The sequence below is a fragment of the Aegilops tauschii genome, chromosome 2 (assembly GCF_002575655.3).
Source record: "Aegilops tauschii subsp. strangulata cultivar AL8/78 chromosome 2, Aet v6.0, whole genome shotgun sequence".
NCBI lineage: Eukaryota > Viridiplantae > Streptophyta > Magnoliopsida > Poales > Poaceae > Aegilops > Aegilops tauschii.
In genome coordinates this window covers 582729444-582757250 of record NC_053036.3, presented here as the reverse complement: position 1 = coordinate 582757250, position 27807 = coordinate 582729444, and the positions used below count along the sequence as shown (strand labels likewise).

The 27807-nt window shown below is 48.1% G+C and overlaps 1 non-coding gene across 1 annotated transcript; it reads right to left on the bottom strand.

The window, feature by feature from the left end:
* Positions 1-23522: 23522 nt before the first annotated feature.
* LOC109744044 (syntaxin-71) lies at positions 23523-25984 on the bottom strand. Its single transcript, XR_012201536.1, has 7 exons — positions 25829-25984; positions 25605-25733; positions 24373-24483; positions 24206-24274; positions 24091-24135; positions 23941-24003; positions 23523-23666 (listed from the first exon to the last, which is right to left on the bottom strand). It is a non-coding gene; the product is annotated as a syntaxin-71 (transcript).
* Positions 25985-27807: the final 1823 nt, after the last annotated feature.

Genomic DNA, 27807 nt, shown 5'->3' with positions numbered 1-27807 from the left:
GCCTCCCCCTGCGCCTAGGGTTGGAAACCCTAGGGGTGGGGGGCGCCCCACTTGACTTGGGGGGGAAGTTCCCCCCCCTAGCCGCCGCCCCCCCTTGTAGATGGGTTCCAGGGCCGGCGCACCCCCTCCAAGGGGCCTATATATAGTGGGGGGGAGGGAGGGCAGCAGTACTACAGCCTTTGGCGCCTCCCTCCTCCCATGCAACACCTCTCCCTCTCTCAGAAGCTCGGCGAAGCCCTGCCGAGATCCCGCTACATCCACCACCACGCCGTCGTGCTGCTGGATCTCCATCAACCTCTCCTTCCCCCTTGCTAGATCAAGAAGGAGGAGACGTTGCTGCTCCGTACGTGTGTTGAACGCGGAGGTGTCGTCCGCTCGGCACTCGGTCATCGGTGATTTGGATCACGACGAGTACGACTCCATCAACCCCGTTCACTTGAACGCTTCCGCTCGCGATCTACAAGGGTATGTAGATGCACTCCTTCCCTCTCATTGCTAGTACACTCCATAGATGGATCTTGGTGATGCGTAGAAAATTTTAAAATTCTGCTACGATCCCCAACAGTGGTATCAGAGCCAGGTTTATGCGCAGTTACTATGCACGAGTAGAACACAAAGCAGTTGTGGGCATAGATGTTGTCAATTTTTCTTGCCACTACTAGTCTTATCTTGTTTCGGCGGTATTGTGGGATGAAGCGGCCTGGACCGACCTTACACGTACGCCTACGTGAGACAGGTTCCACCGACTGACATGCACTAGTTGCATAAGGTGGCTAGCGGGTGTCTGTCTCTCCCACTTTAGTCGGAACAGATTCGATGAAAAGGGTCCTTATGAAGGGTAAATAGAAATTGGCATATCACGTTGTGGTTTTACGTAGGTAAGAAACGTTCTTGCTAGAAACCTATAGAAGCCACGTAAAAACTTGCAACAACAATTAGAGGACGTCTAACTTGTTTTTGCAGCATGTGCCTTGTGATGTGATATGGCCAAAAAGATGTGATGAATGATATATGTGATGTATGAGATTGATCATATTCTTGTAATAGGAATCACGACTTGCATGTCGATGAGTATGACAACCGGCTGGAGCCATAGGAGTTGTCTTTATTATTTTGTATGACCTGCGTGTCATTGAATAACGCCATGTAAATTACTTTACTTTATTGCTAAACGCGTTAGCCATAGAAGTAGAAGTAATCGTTGGCGTGACAACTTCATGAAGACACAATGATGGAGATCATGATGATGGAGATCATGGTGTCATGCCGGTGACGAAGATGATCATGGCGCCCCGAAGATGGAGATCAAAGGAGCAAAATGATATTGGCCATATCATGTCACTATTTGATTACATGTGATGTTTATCATGTCTTGCATCTTATTTTCTTAGAACGACGGTAGTAAGTAAGATGATCCCTTATAATAATTTCAAGAAAGTGTTCCCCATAACTGTGCACCGTTGCGAAGGTTCGTTGTTTCGAAGCACCACGTAATGATCGGGTGTGATAGATTCTAACGTTCGCATACAACGGGTGGTGACAAGCCTAGCATGTACAGACATGGCCTCGGAACACACGCAATACACTTAGGTTGACTTGACGAGCCTAGCATGTACAGACATGGCCTCGGAACACGGAAGACCGAAAGGTCGAGCATGAGTCGTATAGAAGATACGATCAACATGGAGATGTTCACCGATCTTGACTAGTCCGTCTCACGTGATGATCGGACACGGCTTAGTTAACTCGGATCACGTGATGACTAGAGGGATGTCTATCTGAGTGGGAGTTCATTGAATAATTTGATTAGATGAACTTAATTATCATGAACTTAGTCTAAAATCTTTACAATATGTTTTGTAGATCAAATGGCCCACGTTGTCCTCAACTTCAACGCGTTCCTAGAGAAAACCAAGCTGAAAGATGATGGCAGCAACTATACGGACTGGGTCCGGAACCTGAGGATCATCCTCATAGCTGCCAAGAAAGATTATGTCCTAGAAGCACCGCTAGGTGAAGCACCCATCCCAGAGAACCAAGACGTTATGAACGCTTGGCAATCACGTGCTGATGATTACTCCCTCGTTCAGTGCGGCATGCTTTACAGCTTATAACCGGGGCTCCAAAAGCGTTTTGAGAAACATGGAGCATATGAGATGTTCGAAGAGCTGAAAATGGTTTTCCAAGCTCATGCCCGGGTCGAGAGATATGAAGTCTCCGACAAGTTCTTCAGTTGTAAAATGGAGGAAAATAGTTCTGTCAGTGAGCACATACTCAGAATGTCTGGGTTACACAACCGCTTGTCTCAGCTAGGAGTTAATCTCCCGGATGACGCGGTCATTGACAGAATCCTTCAGTCGCTTCCACCAAGCTATAAGAGCTTTGTGATGAACTTCAATATGCAGGGGATCGAAAAGACCATTCCTGAGGTATATTCAATGCTGAAATCAGCGGAGGTGGAGATCAAAAAGGAACATCAAGTGTTGATGGTGAATAAAACCACTAAGTTCAAGAAAGGCAAGGGCAATAAGAACTTCAAGAAGGACGGCAAGGGAGTTGCCGCGCCCGATAAGCCAGTTGCCGGGAAGAAGTCAAAGAATGGACCCAAGCCTGAGACTGAGTGCTTTTATTACAAGGGAAGTGGTCACTGGAAGCGGAACTGCCCCAAATACTTAGCAGACAAGAAGGCCGGCAACACCAAAGGTATATGTGATATAGATGTAATTGATGTGTACCTTACCAGCACTCGAGTAGCTCCTGGGTATTTGATACCGGTGCGGTTGCTCATATTTGTAACTCAAAACAGGAGCTACAGAATAAGCGGAGACTGGCGAAGGACGATGTGACGATGCGCGTCGGGAATGGTTCCAAGGTCGATGGGATCGCCGTCGGCACGCTGCCTCTGCATTTACCTACGGGATTAGTTTTAAACCTCAATAATTGTTATTTAGTGCCAGCTTTGAGCATGAACATTGTATCTTGATCTCGTTTAATTCGAGATGGCTACTCATTTAAATCCGAGAATAATGGTTGTTCTATTTATATGAGAGATATGTTTTCTGGTCATGCCCCGCTGGTCAACGGTTTATTCTTGATGAATCTCGAACGTGATGTTACACATATTCATAGTGTGAATACCAAAAGATGTAAAGTTGATAACGATAGTCCCACATACTTGTGGTACTGCCGCCTTGGTCACATTGGTGTCAAGCGCATGAAGAAGCTCCATGCTGATGGACTTTTGGAGTCTCTTGATTACGAATTATTTGACACGTGCGAACCATGCCTCATGGGTAAGATGACCAAGACTCCGTTCTCCGGAACAATGGAGCGAGCAACCAACTTATTGGAAATCATACATACCGATGTGTGCGGTCCAATGAGTGTTGAGGCTCGCGCTGGCTATCGTTATGTTCTCACTCTCACTGAGGACTTGAGTAGATATGGGTATGTTTACCTGATGAAACACAAGTCTGAAACCTTTGAAAATTTCAAGGAATTTTAGAGTGAGGTTGAGAATCAACGTGACAGGAAAATAAAGTTCCTACGATCAGATCATGGAGGAGAATATTTAAGTCACGAATTTGGTACACACTTAAGGAAATGTGGAATAGTTTCACAACTCACGCCGCCTGGAACACCTCAGCGAAATGGTGTGTCCGAACGTCGTAATCACACTCTATTGGATATGGTGCGATCTATGATGTCTCTTACCGATCTACTGCTCTCATTTTGGGGCTATGCTTTAGAGACTGACGCATTCACTTTAAATAGGGCTCCGTCAAAATCCGTTGAGACGACACCGTATGAATTATGGTTTGGGAAGAAACCTAAGCTGTCGTTTCTAAAAGTTTGGGGATGCGATGCTTATGTCAAGAAACTTCAACCTGAAAAGCTCGAACCCAAGTCGGAGAAATGCGTCTTCATAGGATACCCTAAGGAAACCATTGGGTATACCTTCTACCTTAGATCCGAAGGCAAGATCTTTGTTGCCAAGAACGGGTCCTTTCTGGAGAAAGAGTTTCTCTCGAAAGAATTAAGTGGGAGGAAAGTGGAACTTGATGAGGTGATAGTCGCCCCTTCCGAACCGGAAAGTAGCGCAGCGCGGGAAGATGTTCCTGTGGTGCCTACACCGATTGGGGAGGAAGTTAATGATGATGATCATGAAGCTTCGGATCAAGTTACTGCTGAACTTCGTAGGTCCACAAGGACACGTTCCGCACCAGAGTGGTACGGCAACCCTGTCCTGGAAATCATGTTGTTAGACAACGGTGAACCTTCGAACTATGAAGAAGCGATGGCGGGCCCGGATTCCGACAAATGGTTAGAAGCCATGCAATCCGAGATAGGATCCATGTATGAAAACAAAGTATGGACTTTGACTAACTTTCCCGATGATCGGCGAGCCATAGAAAACAAATGGATCTTTAAGAAGAAGACAGACGCGGATGGTAATGTGACCATCTATAAGGCTCGACTTGTCACTAAGGGTTATCGACAAGTTCAAGGGGTTGACTATGATGAGACTTTCTCACCCGTAGCGAAGCTGAAGTCCGCCCGAATCATGTTAGCAATTGCCGCATACTATGATTATGAGGTATGGCAGATGGACGTCAAAACGGCATTCCTTAACGGCTTCCTTAAGGAAGAATTGTATATGATGCAGCTGGAAGGTTTTGTCGATCCTAAGAATGCTGACAAAGTATGCAAGCTCCAGCGCTCAATCTATGGGCTGGTGCAAGCATCTCGGAGTTGGAACATTCGTTTTGATGAGATGATCAAAGCGTTTGGGTTTACACAGACTTATGGAGAAGCCTGTGTTTACAAGAAAGTGAGTGGGAGCTCTGTAGCATTTCTCTTATTATATGTGGATGACATACTATTGATGGGAAATGATATAGAATTCTTGGAAAGTATAAAGGCCTACTTGAATAAGTGTTTTTCAATGAAGGACCTTGGAGAAGCTGCTTATATATTAGGCATCAAGATCTATAGAGATAGATCAAGACGCCTCATTGGTCTTTCACAGAGTACGTACCTTGACAAGATATTGAAGAAGTTCAATATGGATCAGTTCAAGAAGGGGTTCTTGCCTGTATTGCAAGGTGTGCAATTCAGCACGGCTCAATGCCCGACCACGGCAGAAGATAGAGAAAAGATGAGTGTCATCCCCTATGCCTCGGCCATAGGGTCTATTATGTATGCCATGCTGTGTACCAGACCTGATGTAAACCTTGCCGTAAGTTTGGTAGGAAGGTACCAAAGTAATCCCGGCATGGAACACTGGACAGCGGTCAAGAATATCCTGAAGTACCTGAAGAGGACTAAGGATATGTTTCTCGTTTATGGAGGTGACGAAGAGCTCGTCGTAAAGGGTTACGTCGAGGCTAGCTTCGACACAGATCTGGATGACTCCAAGTGACAAACCGGATACGTGTATATTTTGAATGGAGGGGCAGTAAGCTGGTGCCGTTGCAAGCAAAGCATCGTGGCGGGATCTACATGTGAAGCGGAGTACATGGCGGCCTCAGAGGCAGCGCAAGAAGCAATCTGGATGAAGGAGTTCATTACCGACCTAGGGGTGATTCCCAATGCGTCGAGCCCGATGACTCTCTTCTGTGACAACACTGGAGCTATTGCCCTTGCCAAGGAGCCCAGGTTTCACAGGAAGACCAGGCATATCAAGCGTCGCTTCAACTCCATTCGTGAAAGTGTTCCGAATGGAGACATAGATATTTGTAGAGTACATACGGACCTGAATGTAGCAGATCCGTTGACTAAACCTCTCCCTAGAGCAAAACATGATCAACACCAGAACTCCATGGGTGTTCAATTCATCACAATGTAACTAGATTATTGACTCTAGTGCAAGTGGGAGACTGTTGGAAATATGCCCTAGAGGCAATAATAAAATGGTTATTATTATATTTCCTTGTTCATGATAATTGTCTATTATTCATGCTATAATTGTGTTATCCGGAAATCGTAATACATGTGTGAATACATAGACCACAACGTGTCCCTAGTAAGCCTCTAGTTGACTAGCTCGTTGATCAACAGATAGTCATGGTTTCCTGACTATGGACATTGGATGTCATTGATAACGGGATCACATCATTAGGAGAATGATGTGATGGACAAGACCCAATCCTAAGCATAGCTCAAAGATCGTGTAGTTCGTTTGCTAGAGCTTTTCCAATGTCAAGTATCTTTTCCTTAGACCAGGAGATCATGTAACTCCCGGATGCCGTAGGAGTGCTTTGGGTGTGCCAAACGTCACAACGTAACTGGGTGACTATAAAGGTACACTACGGGTATCTCTGAAAGTGTCTGTTGGGTTGACACGGATCGAGACTGGGATTTGTCACTCCGTATGACAGAGAGGTATCTCTGGGCCCACTCGGTAATGCATCATCATAATGAGCTCAATGTGACTAAGGAGTTAGCCACGGGATCATGCATTACGGTATGAGTAAAGAGACTTGCCGGTAACGAGATTGAACAAGGTATTGGGATACCGACGATCGAATCTCGGGCAAGTAACATACCGATTGACAAAGGGAATTGTATACGGGATTGATTGAATCCTCGACATCGTGGTTCATCCGATGATATCATCATGGAACATGTGGGAGCCAACATGGGTATCCAGATCCTGCTGTTGGTTATTGACCGGAGAGGCGTCTCGGTCATGTCTGCATGTCTCTCGAACCAGTAGGGTCTACACACTTAAGGTTCGGTGACGATAGGGTTGTAGAGATATTAGTATGCGGAAACCCGAAAGTTGTTCGGAGTCTCGGATGAGATCCCAGACGTCACGAGGAGTTCCGGAATGGTCCGGAGGTAAAGAATTATATATAGGAAGTCCAGTTTCGGCCATCGGGAAAGTTTCGGGGGTTATCGGTATTGTACCGGGACCACCGGAAGGGTCCCGGGGGTCCACCGGGTGGGGCCACCTGTCCTGGAGGGCCCCATGGGCTGAAGTGGGAGGGGAACCAGCCCCTAGTGTGCTGGGGCGCCCCCCTTGGGCCTCCCCCTGCGCCTAGGGTTGGAAACCCTAGGGGTGGGGGGCGCCCCACTTGACTTGGGGGGGGGAGTTTCCCCCCTGGCCGCCCCCCTTGTAGATGGGTTCCAGGGCCGGCGCCCCCCCTCCAAGGGGCCTATATATAGTGGGGGGAGGGAGGGCAGCAGCACCACAGCCCCTGGCGCCTCCCTCTCCCCCTGCAACACCTCTCCCTCCCGCTTGCGCTTGGCGAAGCCCTGCCGGGATCCCCGCTACTTCCACCACCACGCCGTCGTGCTGCTGGATCTCCATCAACCTCTCCTTCCCCCTTGCTGGATCAAGAAGGAGGAGACGTCGCTGCTCCGTACGTTTGTTGAACGCGGAGGTGCCGTCCGTTCGGCACTCGGTCATCGGTGATTTGGATCACGACGAGTACGACTCCATCAACCCCGTTCACTTGAACGCTTCCGCTCGCGATCTACAAGGGAATGTAGATGCACTCCTTCCCTCTCGTTGCTACTACACTCCATAGATGGATCTTGGTGATGCGTAGAAAATTCTAAAATTCTGCTACGATCCCCAACAAAAATTGCTCAGGAATATTTACTAGGAAAATGAGGTTGCAATTTGGCACCGAGCAATGATATGGACATGAAAAGGTGTTCAAAATGTTTGAAGTCAATTGGGAAAAGATAAATAGCACTTGCTTCACAATGTGCCATTTAGGACAGAATAGGGAATGAATTAATTGAGCATGATGGGAAACATGGCCAATGAAATATTTTGCCATACTTGAGGAATAAATGACCCAAAAAATTTATGAGAATTATTTGGGAATTTTAAGAGTGATGGAAATATAGGTTGCTTCACAACCTAGGGCAAATTGGGTTATTCCTTTAAGAGAAAAAGGAATATTCCCAAGGAAAAGATTATTGGGATTGGTCCAAGATGGAAATGGCAAGGTCTGGTGATGGATAGGAGGATGACAAGCCACTCTGGAAAGAAAGAAGAGGTCATCTTCTCCAATTTCCAGAGCACATAGCCACGAAAAAAGAAAAACTCAAGCAAAAATCTTAGAAATCCAAATGAAAAAGAAAGGGACAAAAATCAGGATGTGACAAACCTGGCCCCAGCTGTAAGTACTAATTTATACTTGTCATTAACTACTCTTGATTTATTCTACATCTCACTTGTTAATCTTCTTTTATCTCTTAGTCCAATTCTTCTTTCTGGAGAAGAAAACTAAAGGCCACTGCAACCGAGACCAAGCCTGGCCCAAAACCGAAGAAAACTAAGTCGGCGGCCGTGGCTATGCCGGCTGCCGTGGGCGAGTGTACAAATGTTGATGACCAGTCTGAGGTAGAACTTGACTCTCTTGGCCGTCTTTTTAATGACTTAGCTGACACTTCTTACTCTCAGGATGAGGGTGCATCAAGCTAGGCTGACAATCCAGAGGTAATTTCTATCTCTTCCGGCTCAGGCTCACCACCTCCAGAGAGAATCAGGCGGGTCTTCCGGAAAGTTCCATTTGCTCACCCAAATGCTTATTTAGACCCAAACTTTGTTTTGAAAAAGGCTCAATGTGATGCAAGATGCCAAACACGGAGTAGCGGCGCCGAAGAACTGGTGGCCGGGTTAACTCATAATCCTTCTCGCAAGCGACATGCTGAGGTGCCACATACCCCAACTCTGTCTTTTCCCAAAGCAGGCCTTACCAGACAACCCCTTTCTCTGTCGGACTCAAATGATCAGGAGTCATCCCCATCTTGGGGAGGCTCATCTTTGACTCAACTACCCCCCTTGGTCATAAACACAGGGTAAGATTGTACTTAACTCAGCATCTAAGCTCATTTTTATTCGCATCTTATCCTTCCAGTTTTTATCACATGGACAAAGCCAAGAGCAAGAAGAGAAAGACTTGCGACTCTTCTGAGGCCCCCGAAAATCTTGAGTCGGAAGAACAAGTTTTGATACCCCTTTAAGTTCATACTCAAGATCCTGAATCGCACCACAACAACAATCCTGACCCGCCTCCTCAAACTGAGGCAACAATTGCTGAAGCCATAGATGCTGAAACTAACCTGGCGGATAACCCTAACCCGCCAAGTCCTACTTCATCTCCTGCCAAGCTGGCTGAAGAGACTACTGTTGATAAAGATACTAATGATACTGCCATCATTGGGTCAGCTTTTAACGCGCCCGAAGCTTCAACAGTGCTAACTAAGCACTCAACTAAGGAGGAAATACCCTTAACTGATAAGGGCAAATTGAAGCTTGAGTTGTCCAACTTTGAACATTTTAGTGCTGATGAATTACACTCTGGCTATTTAAGCCGTTTGGCCACCAGTCGAGACATGGAAGCCAGTCTCGTTAGCATGATGAAAAGAAAAATGTGGTATTTTCGCTCCCTCTACTTATATATCCATCCATTAGCCCCCTAAGTCTTGATTATATGAAACACTAAATATGATAAAGGCTTGAGAAAAACTTGCCCGGTATCCCCCAAGGACCGACTTATATCCATGAAATAAGTCCGGTTTATTATTGCAGATAAGAGCTAAGTGTAGCTCCCAAGGGCCGGGTTATCATGTCAATGATAAGCTGGGTGTTTGAATATTAACCACTTAAAAGAGCCTTTTTGTAGCCCCCAAGGGCCGGCTTAACTATACATGCTGAGCCAGGTCTTCTTTTTTGAAAGAAACGATGTACATTAGCTCCCAAGTGCCAAGGACATTGCTTGCAATGTGTTTGGGACTTGAATATATTTGCCATAACATCTTCGTCAACCACTGAACTAGTATGCTCATATTGCTTTCTTGGTTTGAACCAATTCTTATCTGAACTTTCGGGAAGCTTTAAGTCTGGGCAAGTCAAACTTGGCCGACTTAAAGAAAAGTCTTGAAACTCAACAAGCTGAACGCGCCAAGGCAGAGTCAAGCTTAAGGTCTTCTTTAGAAGACTTAGAAAAAATAAAGGTCGGCTGCCTTGTTGAAGCGTGTTGAGGACGTTGAAAACCAGCTTAAGTCGGTGGCTAAAGAATTGGCCGGCTTATAGAAGCATATCTCACAAATGACTGCTACCATCTTTTGTAAAGTAACCTTTTAATATTATTAAATTAACTCGCCTGAAAATGTATTCAATGCTATGGTAACTCGCCTGGCGACTCTTGTTTTGAATGTGAATAGGTGCCAGGAGTGCCAACCTTGGCCAAAATATACCGATGAAGCTCAAAGCTGTCTACTCTTTAACAGAGAAATTATATGATGGTAGCCTTTGCACTCTTGTTGCTGTCTCCAATGGCAAAAAGGCATCTCGGCTTATTAAAGATGTACCAGATCAAAAGTCCACCATGCCTCATCAAATTGAAGAGCTTAAGAAGTCAGCCGTCCATGCAAGAGCAATGGCCGGGTTAAGCCGCACTAAGGCTTATCAATCAGAGATAGATCCTCAAGAGATGGCTGGCGGGTTCCCCGAATATAAAGATGACGGGTCTGTCTTTAGTGAGGCGAATTACGCCGAATGTATCAGGGATATGCGACCGCTGGTGTGTCAACTCGCCCAAAGTCTCGATCTGAGCAAGTACCAGCCGGCTTACCACAGTAATAACACGAGAATCAAGTCGCCTTCTTTCGATGTTCTAGATCTGACACCTCAAAGGCGTAAGCAATCTTTTGCCCCTGATCTTGATCCTTCCTCTAGCATCAACAATGAAGCAGTCTTTGAAGCTTTAACTGGCATCGACTGGACTGCGGACTATCTTCATATCGGAAATGATGAAGAGCCGGCTCAGGATGATCCATGAACATCTTCATGAAGGTAGCAGCATGGTGTTTGACCAGGAAGAAACTAACTCAGACGATGTATCGGCCGGCTTAAAGGAATATTTTAACTCGTGAAAAACTTCGGCTTGAAATTTTTGGGCTCAACTGAAGCCTTGTAATAGGCTTAGTGAAAAATATTTGCTCCTCCTCGCTGTGCCATTACGCACCTTATGTTTAATCGCAAAATCCTTGGATGTAAACAATCTGTCTTGGGTGCCATTACTTTTCTTGAAAATATTATCTGCCTTTGATTGAATGCAATACCCTTAATCCGCCATAGTTGTTAAATAACTCGGCAGCTTTCCTGTATGCGACTTAAGATCCGAAAACCTTGTATGCTTAAAAGCAAATGTGGAGCTTTAAACACCCAGTCATTATTAACCAATGGCAACTTATAACCCGCAAATTGTAATCCAGAGTTTTAACAACCCGACGGCGTATAGCCATTGTAAAAATCAAATATTGGTAATCCCTGCAAACATAGAAGAAATAAATTTGCAAATATGCAAAATAATATAATAAGTCGGCTTTTAAGGCTCGACAGAAAAGACTGGCTTTTAAGGCTCAAGTCTTGCTTCAAAGAAGCTTTGGTATAATAACTGTTTCTCCAGTCAGCCGGCTCTCACGTGATATATCTCGCCATTTTAACCTTGACTAGTTCAGGGTATTATAGATTGACTGTCAAGACTACGGCGAGTCACATAGTAGAGTAGCACCAAGAAGACGGTTGAGTTTATCCTCGCAACTGTAATCCGGCTCTCACGTGACAAACCGCCGTTTTAATCTTGACAAGTTCAGGGTCTTATAGATTGACTGTCAACAGTACGACGGGTCAACTGTTGGAGTAGCAAGTTGAAAATAGGCGGGTTTAACCCCTATAATGGCTTTTATTTGCTGATCAAGAGGGTATTAAAGCTAAACTCAGTGAGTTGAAAGCTCCCAAGTGACCTTATAATCAATTAATTAAGACTCGGACGCAGAAAATATGAGCTGAAACAACAGAGGCCCCAAAGTTTGGGGATGCTAGCTTTATTACGTTGATCATTACAGATATACACATTGATGAAGATATATGCAATGATGAGAGCGAGTGGCTAAAGTGTAGTAAGGACGAAGATGAGCAATGTTCCAGGGCCTGTTGGTCTCCTCCTCATATGTGCGTGAATCTTTGTTGTCACGTATGTCAATGATGTAGTATGACCTGTTGTTGAGGTTCTTGCTGACCACAGAAGGTCCATCCCAAGGAGGCGAAAGCTTATGCATCCCAATCTGATCTTGAATCAAATGGAGGACTAAGTTGCCCTTCTGAAAAGTACGGCTTCTAACCCTACGGCTGTGATAGCAATGTAGGTCTTGCTGATATATTGTTGAACGAGCCGCCACAAGATCCCGCTCTTCCTCCAGAGCATCCAAGTCATCCTAACGCACCGTCTCATTATCAGTCTCCACGTAAGCCGCCACTCTGGGTGAGTCATGACGAATACCGCTCGGGAGAACTGCTTCAGCAACATAAACCATGAAGAAAGGTGTATAACCCATTGATCTGTTGGGGGTGGTCCTGATGCTCCAAAGAACCGAAGGAAGCTCTTCTACCCAACAACCCAGTGTCCATTTCAAAGGAACCATCAACCGGGCTTGATTCCTCTCAAGATCTCTTGGTTAGCCTGTTCTGCCTGACCATTGGACTAAGGATGTGCAACTGATGAAACATCAAGCCTGATGTGCTCTTTCTGACAAAACTCTTTCATAGAACCTTTAGACAAATGTGTCCATTATTAGTAATAATACTGCGAGGATAACCAAAGCGAAGAATCAGCTTCTTAACAATCAGCCTCATAATTGCTGACTGGCTCTGCCTCAACCCACTTGGTGAACTTATCAACAGCAACCAATAGGTGAGTCTTCTTGCCCTTAGACATTTTAAACGACCCAACCATATCAATCCCCTAGACTGCAAACAGCCAAGTAATTGGAATCATCCTTGATTCTTGAGCTGGCACATGAACTTGTCTTGCGAATTTCTCGCAACCATCGCACTTGCGCACTATGCCCTCTGCATCAGCATGAGCCGTCAACCAGTAAAAACCATGAGGAAAAGCTTTAGCCACCGGAGATCTTGACCCGACATGCTGACCACAATCACCAGCGTGGATTTCTTGTAAAATTTCACGGCCCTCCTAAGGAGAAACACAACGCTGAAACACTCCAGTCACACTGCATCGGTGTAACTCGCCATTGATGATAGTCATGGACTTAGAATGACGAAAATCTGGCGTGCAAAAAGCTCATCCTCTGGAAGCTCACCCCGAGTCAAATAAGCCAAATATGGCACTGTCCAATCTAGGGTAGCATGTAGAGCCGCCACCAGCCGTCCCTCCGAGTTAGGGAAAGCCAGGTCTTCTTCTGAAGGTAACTTGATAGAGGGACTATGCAAAACATCAAGGAACACATTGGGAGGAATTGGCTTACACTGAGAACCTAGCCGTGACAAAGCATCAACCACCTCATTAAGCCACCGGTTAATGTGATCAAATTGATAACCTTTGAAGTGTCCAGCAATGTTAGTCACCTCCTGACAATAAGCCGCAATGAGTGGGTCCTTAGAATTCCACGTCCGTGAAACTTGCTGAGCCACCAGGTCTGAGTCGCCTAGGCACATGACCCGGCTGAAGTTCATCTCCTTAGCCATGCAAAGCCCATGGAGCAAAGCTTCATACTCAACTGCATTGTTAGTACAGGGAAACATAAGCTGCAAAACATAACAAAACTTATCATCTCGAGGGGAAGATATAACAACTCCAGCCCCCGAGCCTTCCAGTTTCCTAAACCTGTCAAAGTGTATCATCCAGTAAGTATTATCTGGCTTCTCGTCAGGTGTCTGCAACTCTGTCCAGTCATTGATAAAATTCACCAAAGCTTGAGACTTAATGGTAGTCTATGGCACATATTTGAGATTATGTGGGCCTAACTTGATTGCCCACTTAGCAACCCGGCCCGTGGCCTCTCTATTTTGAGTTATATCCCCTAGAGGAGCTGAACTGACCACAGTAACTGGATGCTCAAGGAAATAATGCTTCAGCTTGTGAGTAGCCATGAACACCCCAAAGACCAACTTCTGCCAGTGTGGATACCTCTGTTTAGACTTTGTCAGAACCTCGCTGACGTAATGAACTGACCGTTGAACTGGATATTCCTTCCCTGCCTCTTTGTGCTCCACCACAATTGCAACGCTAACGCCCTTGTTATTAGCTGCCACGTACAGGAGCATAGGCTCTTTTTTGTTGGAACAGCTAAGACAGGCGGCTCAGCCAACTGCTTATCAAGTGCTTCAAAGGCCTCGTCGGCAGCCTTGCATTAGACAAAATTATCTGTCTTCTTCATCATCTGGTACAAAGGGACTGCCTTCTCTCCCAGGTAGCTTATAAACCAACTCAGAGCTGCAATTCGACCCACTAATCTCTGCACGTCAGTGACACATGCCGGCTTAGACGAAGAAGTCACAACCTTAATATTCTCCAGGTTAGCTTCAATGCCCCTCTCTAAGACTAGAAAACCCAACAACTTTCCTACACGTACACCAAAAACAAACTTTCCGGGTTAAGCATCATTTTGTAAACTCGAAGGTTATCGAAAGTTTCCTTCAAGTCCTCAAGTAAAGATTCCTTCTTCCTGGATTTGATCACAATGTCATCAACATAAGCATCAAAGATGCGTCCAATCTGTCCATGAAGGCAATTCTGAACACATCGTTGATAAGTCGCCTGCGCACTCTTAAGCCCAAAGGGCATACAGACATAGCAGAAAGCTCCAAAAGGTATGATAAAAGACATCTTCTCTTGGTCTTCCACTGCTATTTTGATCCGATGATAACCAGAATAAGCATCCAAGAAACATAAACTCTCACAACCCGCCGTTGCATCAATGATTTGATCGATACGGGGGAGAGCAAACGGATCAGCTGGACAAGCCTTGTTATGATCTGTATAATCAACACACATACGCCAAGTGTTGTTCTTCTTGGGTGCAAACACCGGGTTAGCCAACCACTGAGGATGAAAAACTTCAATGATAAAACCAGCCGCCAAGAGCCAGACGACTTCTCCTCCAATAGCTTTCCGCCTCTCCTCGTTAAAACAACGGAGGAACTGTCGAACAGGCTTCATGTTAGGATCAATATTAAGGTGATGCTCAGCGAATTCTCTCTGTACACCTGGCATGTCAGAAGGTTTCCATCCAAAGATGTCCCAATTCTCACGAATGAACTCGATGAGCGCTCTTTCCTATTTGGGATCCATCCCAGTCCCAATTTGGCAGGTTACGACGATGCCAGGTGCTGCTAGACACGGTCGACAACTCAGCATGCCGGCTATAACTCCGGCTCGGCAGCGGGGTTGAATGCACACGGTGCCGGCTGTAGGAATAATTGGCCTATTGAGCCATCATAGTCTGAAAAACCCAATAGTGTTCCTGGTTTCAACGACAACTAGCGAATCACCAACAACCGGGATTGCAGCCAGGCGGGTTGTGGCTGCCACCAGGTTATCCGCCGGGTTAGAAAAGTGACCTGACGGTGTGAAAAAAGGTTGAGCCTGGCCAAGACGAGGGTCTGGGATCGACTCTTTCCCAGGTGTAACTGGGGTATAACTGGCGCTCCTGGAGTTCCCACACCTGTCCCAGGTGTGTCAAAAAAACATGTAGGCGCATAATCCGGCAGCATGCGACTCTGATATCGCCTTTGGTTAACTGCATCCGAAGCATTCTGGTTAAGACTTAGTCACCAAGCCTCTGTCTGTAAACGCTCTCTTTCTGCATTGATCTGAGCTTGCAGCGTAGCTATCCGATTGTTCTCACTGTTAAGATCCTCCTGGGCCTTGGTCATCTGATCCTGCAGCTTTGCTATTTCCACATTATGCTTTGGCTGGTTTTCCATAGTAACCTCTGTCCCCAGCAAGGTCATCAGGGTAGCAGTTAACTTGGACAGGGCCTGAGCCAGCGGTACTGTTGAGCCGGACGATCCAGGATCCGCCCTAGATGGGTTCACATTGCTTGCTGCTCCCATGGATGTTGAGTTTAGAACTGGCGCCGTGCCTTCCATGTAAACGGCGGCTGGGTGTAGCGGCTCGTAGGGGTCCGGAATACTGTCACCATCGGAACATCCCCCAAGCCTGCCGTTTTCAAGCCGGGATTGATTCCATCTCTCCGGTCAAGGACTACCCATCTGAGTAGATGAGAGTCTCTCCTTCGGACTCTTAATCTTCTAGACTTTCCACGCCCCGTGTGAATCCAACGAAGACATGCTTGGGGCGGCTTGAGATCGGGCGGGTTGCGCGCGCCGAGTCGGCTCGACAAGGTCGGTGCAGATGGTCGGCTCAGGTTCAGACCCGCCGATCTGGCCGATGAAGATTTGAATTCCGTCGAAGGGGACCCGGTACCCCTACTAGATTGAATCAGCCTCGGGGGCCCAGCCAGCGTCATTGATGTAAAGCTTGCCACAGTGGCTCTTACTCATCCTGCCAACAACGTATCCCTCGAGCTCTGGGAAAGTGCCCTTCAAGAACCAAAACCACCGTGCTGAGGCCCCTCGGTGGGCGCCAACTGTCGTGGTTTTGTCATGGCAGATGTCCTAGGCATAGGACTTAAGCATGAGGCAATCACAACGGTGATTAACTTGTTGGGGTTGAGCGGGACGAGAGACACGATTTACCCAGGTTCGGCCCCTCACGGTGGATGAAAAAGCCTACTCCTGCTTTTCTACTTATTGCTCGAGTATCGATTACAAGCGAGCGGAATCACTAGACCTAGTACCTGATTGATTGTAACCTAATCTATCTGCCTCAGGGGCTCGCCTTTATATACAGGTGGTGGCCTTGGGCTTACAAGAGTCCGGGTCTGTATTAGACTCGTGACTGAATACATCTCTAACTCGCCCAGGAAAGGAAACCTAAGGCAATTCATATTCCTGGCTCGTGACTCGCCATCTTCATGCTGGACCTTAAGCCGGCCCATGGGGAAAGGCCTCTGCTAAATCTTCAGCCTGCTCCACGGTGGTTCACACGATTCTTGTAATCTTGACTCACCAATTATGTAACTCGGCCCATTGCCTGGCGGGTTACTGTTGGGGATCGTAGTAGAATTTTAAAATTTCCTATGCATCACCAAGATCCATCTATGGAGTATACTAGCAACGAGGGGAAAGGAGTGCATCTACATACCCTTGTAGATCGCGAGCGGAAGCGTTCCAATGAACGGGGTTGATGGAGTCGTACTCGCCGTGATCCAAATCACCGATGACCGAGTGCCGAACGGACGGCACCTCCGCGTTCAACACACGTACGGAGCAGCGACGTCTCCTCCTTCTTGATCCAGCAAGGGGAAAGGAGAGGTTGATGGAGATCCAGCAGCACGACGGCCTGGTGGTGGATGTAGCGGGATCTCGGCAGGGCTTCGCCGAGCTTCTGAGAGAGGGAGAGGTGTTGCATGGGAGGAGGGAGGCGCCAAAGGCTGTAGTACTGCTGCCCTCCCTCCCCCCTTTATATAGGCCCCCTGGGAATGGGGGGCGCCGGCCTGGAACCCATCTACATGGGGGGCGGCGGCCAGGGGGGAGACTTGCCCCCCAAGGCAAGTGGGGCGCCCCCCCACCCTAGGGTTTCCAACCCTAGGCGCAGGCGGGAGGCCCATGGGGGGTGCCCCAGCCCACTAAGGGCTGGTTCGCTTCCCACTTCAGCCCATGGGGCCCTCCGGGATAGGTGGCCCCACCCGGTGGACCCCCGGGACCCTTCCGGTGGTCCCGGTACAATACCGGTGACCCCCGAAACTTTCCCGGTGGCCGATACTTGACTTCCTATATATAATTCTTCACCTTCGGACCATTCCGAAACTCCTCGTGACGTCCGGGATCTCATCCGGGACTCCGAACAACTTTCGGGTTTCCGCATACTCATATCTCTACAACCCTAGCGTCACCGAACCTTAAGTGTGTAGACCCTACGGGTTCGGGAGACAGGCAGACATGACCGAGACGCCTCTCCAGTCAATAACCAACAGCGGGATCTGGATACCCATGTTGGCTCCCACATGTTCCACGATGATCTCATCGGATGAACCACGATGTCGAGGATTCAATCAATCCCGTATACAATTCCCTTTGTCAATCGGTATGTTACTTGCCCGAGATTCGATCGTCGGTATCCCAAAACCTTGTTCAATCTCGTTACCGGCAAGTCTCTTTACTCGTACCGCAATGCATGATCCCGTGACTAACTCCTTAGTCACATTGAGCTCATTATGATGATGCATTACCGAGTGGGCCCAGAGATACCTCTCCGTCATACGGAGTGACAAATCCCAGTCTCGATCCGTGCCAACCCAACAGACACTTTTGGAGATACCCGTAGTGTACCTTTATAGTCACCCAGTTACGTTGTGACGTTTGGCACACCCAAAGTACTCCTACGGTATCCGGGAGTTGCATGATCTCATGGTCTAAGGAGAAGATACTTGACATTGGAAAAACTCTAGCAAACGAACTACACGATCTTTGAGCTATGCTTAGGATTGGGTCTTGTCCATCACATCATTCTCCTAATGATGTGATCCCGTTATCAATGACATCCAATGTCCATAGTCAGGAAACCATGACTATCTGTTGATCAACGAGCTAGTCAACTAGAGGCTTACCAGGGACACGTTGTGGTCTATGTATTCACACATGCATTACGATTTCCGGATAACACAATTATAGCATGAACAATAGACAATTACCATGAACAAAGAAATATAATAATAACCATTTATTATTGCCTCTAGGGCATATTTCCAACAGTTACATCCTGGGGTTATATCCCCAACAATCACCATCGACAATTGGGTCTAGGACTAGTGCGGCCGATCCAGGGTGCCTGATGCTGGTTAAAATGGTCGTGTTTGTCGAAAGTGATCGGATGAGCCAACCATGGGTTGAACTTCAGGGTAACTGGCTCTAGCGCATAGACGTCCCGGAGCGCTCGTTTCCTCTCCCTTTTAGGTATGTGGGTGGTGAGATGATGTTGACCTCAGTCACCTCATTAGGAAACTTCTTCTAGCCTCTATTATTAGGCCCCCGAGATTCATCCTCGTCGTCTTTGCGGCGTTGGGGTTTATCCAGCCCCTTGGTCGTAATTTTGCCTACTTGGTTGAAGACCCAACAATTCGTATTGGTGTGCATTGCAGGCTTGGCCGATGTGCCATGGATTTGGCACGGCCTATCAAGGATTTTGTCCAACTGGATGGGTCCATTCTTGTTCCCTTTAAAGGGCTTGCCTTCTACCCCGATCTAGGTCCGGTGAACCCTGCATTGACTGCGACATCCTCTATGTTGCAGCCGCCCGTTCTTATGCTTGTTTTTGTTTTTGTTATGCCGAGGATTCCCGTTGGCGTCGCGCATCTCCGAGGTGCACGCCTCATCATTATGGGTGTTATGGGCTAGCCAGCTATCTTCTCCAGGGCAAAAGCGGGTCATAAGAGCGATGAGGTTAGCCATAGTTCTCGGCCTGCCTTGGCTGAGCTGGCGGGTCAGCCAGTCGTTGCGTTTGTAATTTCTGAATGCTGCAATGGCCTGGTGCCAGAACAATCGATGATCTGGTTCCTCTTAGTGAGGGACCGATTGCAGAATTTCTGAGTCGACTCACCTGACTATAGAATAACGCGCCTGAGGTCATCGGCATCCGGTGGCCGGACATAAGTGTCCTGAAATTTTGCTCTAAAGGCGTCCTCAAGGGCTCCTCAACTTCCAATAGATTAAGGGGAGGCTATTCAGCCAATGCCTTGCCGGCCCCTTTAGCTTGAGCGGCAAGTACTTGATGGTGTGGAGGTCGTCTCCATTTGCCATGTGGATGTGAAGCAGGAAGTCTTCAATCCATGCTGATGGGTCCGTTGTTCCATCATAAGATTGTATATTGATGGGTTTAAACCCTTCTGGGGACTGATGTTCCATTACCCTGTGTGTAAAACTGATCGGGTGGGCTGGACTTCGGGACCGAACAGTACCACGTAAGGGCTCGGGGGAGAGCCTTGTGTATGTATGAATCCAGGCGCGGCCGTTCCTGTCTAGCCAGGCTTCGTAATCGTCCATCCTAGCTAGCACGCATTCTCGTGTCCCATAGATGGGCCAAGGAGGCGCTCGGTTTGCCTCAATGTGACATCGAGCATCATGCAGATCTAGGTAGTCCACGGAGTCCCTGCCATGATGATGAGGGGGTGGTCAGGTATTTGTATTGTCCCGTACCGGTGTGTCTCGACCTCTAGGGGGTCGATCTGATGTCTCTGTGGACACTTCATCTCCGAACTCCAACAGTAAACATCGGCGAGGGTAAGATTTATGTGCATTGCGATGTCGGTTTTCAAGATCTTGCTCGGCCGAAAGGACTTCGACCCACTTCTCGTTCTGCGCATCAGCATTAGCTTGCAGCTTTTGCTGCTTGCGCTTCATACTGCGGGCGGTGGCAAGAAGGCGCCGCCGGAAGGGTTCCTATTCGAAAGGGTCCTCGGCGAGGATATTGAGGCTCTCATCCTCCTCGGACTCTGGCATGTAGTTGTCTCCGGCTCCCTCAAAGAGGTCAGCGGGATTAGGGTTCTCGGGATTATCCTCATGCCCGTTGTTTCGTGCTGGGGAGGCTTGAAAGTCCCCACGGAGGTTATTGTTATTGCCAGTTGCTGCGTCACCGTTTTCGGCAGAGGCATTATTTCCGCTGGGCTCCCCGTTGGCACCCCTTCTATGCCTAGGCCCGCATCATGGAGGGGCGTTGGGGCTGTCGACCATGTATATGTCATAAATAGACGTTGCGGTCCACTTGCCAGTCTTTACTAGTGGCGAAGTGTTGTCCGCGGGGCCATCGGAATTTTCCATATCCGAGGCCTCGCCGTAGTCAAGCATGTTGGTAATGTCATTGATAGTTGCGACTAGGTGGGTGGTGGGTGGGATGTAAATTTCCCTATCGTCGGCTTTAAAGCCGATCTTGTCATAGAATGAGGTCTTGTCATCTGAGATGGATATGCGCTGGATCCAATCGAGCATGTCGTTTAGGTGTGACAGATCTTCGGAATCCATAGCCTGGCCGTACACAACATTGATCTAAAGGATGTCTGGTATATAGCTTGGCGATTCTATGATATATATGGAGGGGATCCAAGGCTGACTCCGGATCCCGTGCGAGGGTCGGCTCTAGATCCGACGTAGTAGCACAAACAAGGGTCGTACAAAAGTCCAGAACAAGAGTTGGGGTGAGATCGCCCGAGGTCGTTTGCGCTGGGATCCTTGGCCGCTAATGGAGCCTAGGAGTTTGATCTGACGTCTTCAGGCCGGTGTCGGAATCGGGGCTCCGGGGACCCAAGGAAGGTTTGAACTCTGGGGTGTGCTCGAAGAACTCCACTAGGCTCTTGCTCCTACCCACTACCTCGCGGTGACGCTCCGGCGTACTCGAGCGTAAAGGAAGAAGAACACGAACATGAAGATTTACCCAGGTTCGGGCCACCTTGCAGTGTAAGACCCTACTCCTGCTTGGTGTGGATTGCCTCGCGAGGGAGGATGAGTATGGGACTACAAGGATGAACTGCCTCAGGAGGGCTCAGGACTCGACCTCGGGGATCCCAGGGTTCGATCTCCTCTACGGTGAGGGCTAGCCTATCCTTGGTCCTCTTCCCCCGAAAACTCTAGGTGGGAAGGGATGCCATAACCACCAATTTTGAAGGGGGACAGGAGTACAACTTATCCTAACAAAAGGTGGTCTTCACCTGCAAAAGCTTTAGTCCATGATGCACAGGTGGGCTCGACGATGACCTTCGTCCAGGTGAGGCCACTGTCCTAGTCTTCTTGCACCAGAATGGCAACCTTTGGGGATTGCTTCGGGAACCTTAGCGCTGTCGTTGTTCCCTTAGCACGAAACAAGAAAGTGTCCTTATCCGTGCCCGCTGGCAGTCTTCTGGCTCCGCTCGTCGTGGCTCGTGTCACCCACGTGCATCGCGAGGCGGGGTGGCGAGCCTAGAGATATCCGCCCCGTGAGGGGCCTCGGGAGGCAGCCTCGGGAGACCGCCCCGCGTGAGGCCCTCAGGAGCTCTTGATGACCCTTGCTAATGCTCGCCTCGCGGGGCGGGGGCCTTCGCGAGGGTCTTGCTCATGAAGTCTTGAAGCTGGGCCACGCTAGGCCCTATGATGACGCCACACGATGGGCTGCAAGCAGACGGCCCTGGGTACCCCCAGTCCCACGGGCCCAACAGTAGCCCTCGGCCTGCAGTGCGCATGACTGCACTTGTGGTGAAGGGAAAGAGAGGGGGAGAAGCAACATGGGCCCCAACCTCCTGCGGGCCAGGCTTGACGCCTGGCGTGCGCAAGGGCACGGGACGCCCCCACTTCCCCATAATACCTCGGCAACTGCCCTGGCTGACATAAAGCCTGGCAGATGCCATGGGGCCATCATTGCTTCCTTCTCCTCCTTGCATCCATCTTGCTGTGCCCCCCTTTCTCTCGCGCGAGGTTCCTCCAGATCCAATCTCAGGCGCGGCTCCTTCCTCATCTCGCTCGCAGCCGCTACTTCCGATAACGTCGGGCAGCAAGAATGCAAAGTCTACGGCTCCCGACGCGAGCTCATCTTCCATGGGGCCGGTGATCTGGCCCCCCTCAATCGTCAAGGACGAGGACCTAGGCCTGGTGCTCCCACTGATAGCCGACGAGGGAAACGAAGGGCGGGAAACCAAGATCTGGCCAGGCTCTCATGCGCGGAGCGACCTGGCGTACTCCGTGTACCCCTTCTTCCTCCACAACATCTATGCCGGGTTGGTCCCGCTGATAAGTCCATTTTGCATCATGTTTTCTTACAGTTATTTACAATGTTTTTATGCTTAATAGTGCTTTCTGGAGTAATCTAATGCCTTTTCTCTCATAATATGCAAGGTTAACACGAAGAAGGAGACTACCGGCACACTACTAGAAAAAGGCTTACTAGTGGCGCACCAGTTTTGCCTACTAATGGTGCACTACTGGTGCGCCACTAGCACCACGCCACTAGTATTTTTTACTAATGGCGCACCGCGGGTGCGCCATTAGTATCTGGTATACTAATGGTGCACCAGGCAGTGCGCCATTAGTATAAGCCACGGTGCGCCATTAGTATGCCTCCCAGAGGGCCGTATATACCCATGTGCTTTGCCATACTAATGGCGCACTGCGGGGTGATGCGCCATTAGTATCCTTTGGCATACTAATGGCGCACGTTGGGGTGATGCGCCATTAGTATGTATATTAGGGATTTTCTTTTCTTTTCTGATATTTAAAACTTAAGTCTGCTAGGGAATTCCTCGTCTTCTGCCCATAGAATACACGGGCATTGTTCTAGTCATAGTATAATACAACAATCACACGTATGTAGGCAACACTTTTATGTTGGAAGAAACACAGGTTTAGCCTTTGGATTTGTATCCATGCCGGTGGAGCCAACACGACACTCAGGGCCTAACTGTGATCTGTGACTTCTTTATGCCACTCAAAGAAAGTCCCCAGGGAAGGCAAATATACATGGCCAGGTTTAGAACAAAAGAATGATGTTTGTACTCTTACTAAGCAATTTACTCCCGAATATACATACAATCAGACATCCATCAGGCCAACACACATATAATCATCACTGCTTCATCAACAAGCAAAATAATAATCTAACAACACCATGATATTACACAGATGAGACGAAACGAATTACTCGTGGCACATGTTGAAGCCTATCACAGCAGGACATGATAAGTAGAGGAGCCAATGCAAGACCACCACCGACCGCGACATGAGCACATCGTTGCACCTCACTCACTTCTTGAGCACACTGCGACACAAGAAAATCGCATGGAGCAAAAGAATTAGAGAGTTCAAACAGGGCAGTGTGATTTAAACAAGACGGATGTGGTAACCATCAAGCAAGCGAGTAAAGAATATGGGGTAATACTAGATCTTTCATTCAGCGGCTGGTCCAAATTCAGGCTAGTTAATGAAGTGAAGGAGAATGTCCACCGGAGTGGTTGCTTGGCAAAGGAAATTACTTACTTGTAAAGGTAGGCGGCGATACCAAGTATGATACAGGGAGAAGAGTGAACTTTTACCTGAAGAATGGTCTGCTATAGCCTCACGTTGGTATTCTTCAGATCTGCATTGGCTCTATCCACCTGCATTTATCGTTTTATCAGACATTAAGCATTGCCGAGACGCCTGTCAGAAGAAATATCAAAAATGACGGTGGCCAGCAAACTGACCTTGTCATCCATTTCATCCATCAAGGGAACTTGCCTATCCAATTCCTGATGATCACAACAATTAGTATGGTACACATAATCAGCGTATAACTAGAAAACAAGCACGTGACGCAACCTCATTCATATCCGATGCCATGTTCTTCAGAGTTGCCAGCCCTTCACCAATAACATCCAAACCTTCATCCTGCAGAATACCATTGCAAAAAGCAGGTCTGGTTAGTATCCAGTGGAAGCACAAAACAAACAGAAGAAAAACATTAGATTGGTGAATCAAAACTTTACCTGCTTCATTCTATGCATCTCATATTCCTGCCGAAATTTATTTGATTCTTCAGTCCCCTTAAAGTATTCATCATCAAAGTTTCCATCTTTGTGTGTCGTGGTAAGAGAAAACTAAAAGGTTTAGCTCGTGACCCTCAAGAGGATAAGAGTAAATTTAAGAAGGGCATCTAACAAGCCAGGCCAGAGATGATGAGGAAACAGACACAATGTACATTGCTCAACCAACTTTATGCATGGCGGAATGCATGTTCAATTCAAATTTATAATGGCAACATATTTTGTCCATCTAATGCTAATACAGAAAGCAGAGTTGTGTGCTAAAACAATGAAGGAACATGTGCACATGGAAATTGAAATTGGCCTAATTTGGCACAGAACAATGTTAGCCTTAAGATGAGGATACACTCACAGCAACTAGATGAACATTTATATAAAACAACAAGCTTAATTTTAGTCATACGCTCAGTACTCAACTGCTGATGCATATCCTCCCATATGATAGCGCAGAGATATGCATGACCAAGGAAAGCATGTTACCAAACTCAATATGCAGCTAATATGCATATCAAGTCAATACTCAATGGTACTGAAATGCTAAGTTGAACAAAAAAAGGATGGGACAAGGTAAGGAGTACTTAAGCTCCAAGACAACAGCAGCAATAGATTGAATTGTTTGATATCAACAATAGCACGCTTGTCTAGTTCAAATAAATAGATATGCATTTGAAAGAAAATGCAAGCAGCAGAACATAACGGTAAGACTCCATATGGTTTACACTGATTTTATGCAAAAGAAGTGGGCATTGATGTAAATAATCCTATACACCATCTATGCCAACAGCCAAATGGAAGTACATTGCAACATAAAAGACACTCAATTTCTCCTACATATGATTATATTAGAATTCGAGCTGTATAATCAGCACATAATCATCGTCCTACAAAACCCTATGAAATCATAAACATACTTTCCCAGCAAATTCTGCAAAAAATACCAGTCCCGCCGATCCCAAACTGCACCAGGTGATCCAGCAAATCACCTCACCGACACAGAAATTGCTTCATTTTTTTCCGTTGACATTGAACAACCGCGCATCTTAAATTTAGGCAGTCTCCTCCTTCGAGGCAAGCTAGCCTCTTCTACTGCTATTAGACAACATGGGCATAAGCAAGTCCTAGCGGCCACAGAAGAAGCAGATCTAGCGGGTCAGCTAAGAGATGATCGGACGAACCTTCTTGAGCGCGAGGCGCTGCAGCTTGGACAGGTCCTCCTCGAGGAGCTTGGCCTTGGTGCGGCGGATCTCGGTGTTGAGCGCAACGACCGTGGCCCGGTTCTTCTCCTGCCTCGCCGCCTCCGCTTTCTGCAGCAGCAGACTGGTCAGATTCAGATCGCCGCGAGGGGCGGCGCGCGGCCGGCCGAGGGAGAGCGGGGGGAGCGAGAGCAGGCGCGGGGTACCTCGACGCACTAGGAGATCTCGGCGTCGATGGAGCCATAGAGGCGGGCGAAGGGGTCCTCGCCGGCGACGTTGGCGCCGTTGAGCTTCTCGGCGTCGTACTTGTCGTACTTCTGGCAGATGACGTCCACCCGCGTGAGGATGTCGATCACCGTCATCGCCGCGGCCCGGTCTCCGCCCGCTCCGACGAGATCGAGGGGAGGATTGGGGAGGATGGGAGAGCAACCGCCTAGCTGCCGGCTGCTGGCGAGCAAAACAGAAGGGGGAGGAGGACAGAACTGGACTGGGAAAGGGAGGAGACGGAGCCTTCCACGTTTTCATATTAGTAACCCTGGTTACTAATGGCGCACCTGCTGGTGGTGCTCCATTACTAGTTTTGCAAAAAAAAACTAATGGCGCACTGTGTCCTGGTGCGCCATTAGTAGTTTTGCAAAAAATAATAATAGTGGCGCACTATGAGGCTGGTGCGCCATTACTAGTTAGAACTACTAATGGCGCTCTATGCCCTAGTGCGCCATTAGTATGTTTGGAAAAATAATAAAAAAAAAATTCGTTACTAGTGGCGCACCGTGTGTCTGGTGCGCCATTAGTGCGCCACTGCTATATAGTAGTGGCGCACCACATGTCTGGTGCGCCATTAGTGGCCATTTCATCTATAGCCCTTTTCCTAGTAGTGGCAGCTAGAATTCTGGACCTTAAAAAGCTATGTCATATATACCTATTCTGCACATCTCCAAATGAGCGGAAAATTTACGGAGATTTATTTTGGAAAATATAAAAAATACTGGAGCAAATAACTACGGGAGTGGGGCCACCTGGTGACCACAAGACACCAGGGAACGCCAGGCCCCCCAGGCGCGCCATGGGGGGTTGTGGCCAGCCCAGCCCACCTGCGGTGCCCATCTTCTGGTACTTAAGGTCATTTTACTTAGAAAAAATAAGGAGAGGACTTTCGAGACGGAGCGTCGCCGTACGTCTCGAGGCGGAACTTGGGCAGGAGCACTTTTGCCCTCCGGCGGAGCGATTCCGCTGGCGGAACTTTCCTCCCGGAGAGGGAAATCGAAGCCATCGTCATCACCAACAAACCTCTCATCTTTGGGAGTCCATTCTTCATCAACATCTTCAACAACACCATCCCCTCTCAAACCCAAGTTCACTCTTGTGTTGAATCTTTGTACCGGAACCTCAGATTGGTACCTGTGGGTTACTAGTAGTGTCGGTACAACAAACCCTAGGTCCATTGCCTAGATTATGCATAGGCTCAAGAGACAAGATTACAGCACCAAGATCAGAGCAAGCACGAAGCGATCAGCTCTTTGAGGAATCTGGGGGCTGGTCGAAGCAGAAAAGGAAGGCCAAGATGATCCCGAGGGGCAAGATATTGCTAAGGAAAGAGCCTCCCTTGCCGGGCAGGCGAGCCCGGCAAGGTTGGGTTTTGCCCCAGAAGCAAATCTCCAAACCGTCCCGGCAGGCTTGCCGGGGCTTGCGGAGGCGAGCCACGCCACCGCTCCACCTCACAAGCAGCACAAGTCATCAATTAGTGCGGTGTCAAGCCCCAAAGTGACTAAGTGGCTGCTTTGAGCCACATGGCTGCCACTTTCTACAGGAAACACCTCCATATGACAGCCGTCCTGCGACATGTCAAGCAAGTAGGTGCGAAGCTAGCAGAACAGCCCGGCAAGGCTTACCAGGCGCCCTGCGATGTGACACTAAGCGGCGCATTTAATGCCCTTTGTCAGCGTGCTGAGTTAGGTATGATAGCGCTGTTTGCTATCTAATCAGTGTGCAATGACCAATTTGCCACTGTGGTGACCCCTTAATCTATAAAAGGAGGCCCATGGCAACCATAAAGAGGATTCAGACCTTTGTACACTCATACGCGTGTTGCCATTCTCGTTCCAAGGAAACCCTGCCGGGCGAGAGTGCTGCGTTTTTCCACCGCATTCCACCACCAATCCACCAAAGCGGGAGTAGGGTTTTA